Below are 2,500 nucleotides of genomic sequence, written 5' to 3' on the forward strand. Positions count from 1 at the left end.
AGCTGGCCGCTAACCTTACATTGTGTTAAAATGCGTGTATGTGTGTTAACATGATGTTGTTACAACGCGACCCCTGTTACTTTGTGTAATGACATAGTAGTGTATCCTAGTATGGCATTACATGGAGCGTGTTTAGTATACATTAGTAGTGCTATAGGTAGTGGTAAAGTATGGTGCACATTACGAGGATACATACTGTGACACTAGGCCTTGTGTGTGTGTGTGAGTGTTTGTAGTATCACCTCCCCTTGCCACTGTAATGTGCTCCTACATCTCTCTCTCTCCCCTCGCCCCTCTCTTCCTCACTCTCTCTTTTCTCACCCTCCTCCTCACTTCTTCCCCCCCCATCCCTTTCCTTTTTCTCCCACTCTCTGAACACAGCACCTGTCTGCATGTCTCAGAAGTCAAGGTGAAAGATAAGGTGGCTTTGAGACATTTTAAAAGGCACCTGACTATGACAGTTCAACCCAGGCAGGCAGAAAGGCAGGCAGGCAGGCAGGCAGGCAAGCTAGCTCTCACTGGATGGCTGGCATGTGTAAGGAGGATCATATAAAAAGCCCCTCTGTGTTCCAGAGGGTGCTGTGGTGACGGCGATGAGAAACCCTTCTGAGCTCACACTTGTGCCCGTTTCATATTTACCGAAAATTACTGAAGAGGCTCCGTAGCCTGCCACTGTTTTTAGCCCGTCGACGCTCATCAGTTAGCATTTCAATACGATCACTAGCACTACCGCTGGTGTGTTTGGTGACACACACACACACACACACACACACACACACTCGTGCACAGGCCCGTCGACAGGGGGGGCAAAGGGGTATGTTGTCCCTGGACCAGGGAGATAGGGGGCCCCGAATTGGCTCCCCATTACATTGTATTTATTGGGTGGGGGGCCCTTTCAGATGACTTTGTCGTGGGCCCACCAAAAGCTGTCAGCGGCCCTGCATGCACACACACACACACACACACACACACACACACACACACACACACACACACACACACACACACACACACACACACACACACACACACACACACACACACGCACAGCGAGAGAAAATCACAAAACAGTAGCACCCTGTTGTTCTGTGACAGAGGTCTGTTTACATTGACTTGTATGGAAATTAGCCTTGTAATGTTGTGCTTTTGTGAAGTGTTGTGTGTGCACATGCAAGTGTCAGAAGTGTACAAAAAAAGTCTGGTTGGATTGGAGAAACACTGTGGCAGCCCTAACCTGATGCTGTAGCTCAAACGAGAGAGAGAGAGAGAGAGAGAGAGAGAGAGAGAGAGAGAGAGAGAGAGAGAGAGAGAGAGAGCATTGTGCTGTACATCAGAGACAGGTGCACTTGTCTGCATGATCCCTTTCTCTGTCTTTCTCTCTCTCCCTCTCTCTCTCTCTCTCTCTCGTTCTCTCTCATTTTCCCTCCCTCACTCCCTCACTGTCTTCTGCTGGAGCGTTTGAGTCACATTCAGCCTTTCCTTTGAGTTAGGGAGAAATGATGGGCAATGATATACATCTGCAGCCACTGATGTGAGACTGCTGTTTGATAGCGATCTGAAGCCGTGGGACAGACAGAGAATTGGCTCTGGTGAACTCTCGGGCCCGTGTACGTACATGCAGGGCCAGATTAATGCACAGGCTAGATATGGCTGCAGCCTAGGGGCCCCAACCTGCCATGGGGCCCCCTGATTGGTCAAAAGTGAGAAATTGCAGAATTATGACAAGATGCAATATTGAAATATTCCTCTGTCATATTGAGTACAGTTGGTAGACGTGTTGTCCCTAATTCCTAGCATGTAATTATGACAATGTCCATGTCAATTTGTCACAAAATTTGCTTTCCGAGGGGCCCCACATCAACTTGTAGCCTAGGGGCCCCAGGCCATCTTAATCCGGCCCTGCGTACATGTACATGGATGGATGGCGGCGGGAGAACTTGGCTGCCGAGCTGCGGATCTGACTGGGGATCTCGCCGCAAAACTGTGAAAAATTGGGAAATGGATTTCCAGCCATCTGATCTGAGCGGACGTGCAAGAATGGGTCATCTCACTCACTCACGTGTGCTGTATTTGTTGCAAACAGTGTGGATGGCGAGATTATTTTGTCAAGATTCTTATGACATTCTTTGTTTTGTTTTTATTAATATGAGACAATATTGAAAAAAAAAGAACTCCGAACATACTGTTCGGGCCAATACTAATAAAAGTAAGAAAAATGCAATAATGAAGCGGTGTCCCCGAGATAAGGCATCATAACTACTGGAGCACACTAATATAAAACTCTGAAATGAGGCATTATATTGCTTGAGACCCAGGGCAAGAAAAACATTGATGTAATTTCAATATTTGAAATTGGCAAGTTTAATTTAGAGTGCGAACAAGCCAATAAGCTGGGAAAATAACAAATACAAAAGAGAAAATTACATTGCGGGGAGGCAAGGAGAAAAAAAAAAGCGAGTGGACTTAAGAAATGTATAAAAGTAATCTCCAAGTGGAAATT

General features: G+C 46.6%; 1 protein-coding gene across 1 annotated transcript in view; it reads right to left on the reverse strand.

The window, feature by feature from the left end:
- The window catches only part of lmo1 (LIM domain only 1), a 49,575-nt gene that overhangs the window by 41,541 nt on the left and 5,534 nt on the right, over positions 1-2,500 (reverse strand). The gene's annotated exons all lie outside the window — the stretch shown is intronic.

This window comes from Engraulis encrasicolus, chromosome 22, assembly GCF_034702125.1.
Source record: "Engraulis encrasicolus isolate BLACKSEA-1 chromosome 22, IST_EnEncr_1.0, whole genome shotgun sequence".
Classification (NCBI taxonomy): Eukaryota; Metazoa; Chordata; class Actinopteri; order Clupeiformes; family Engraulidae; genus Engraulis; species Engraulis encrasicolus.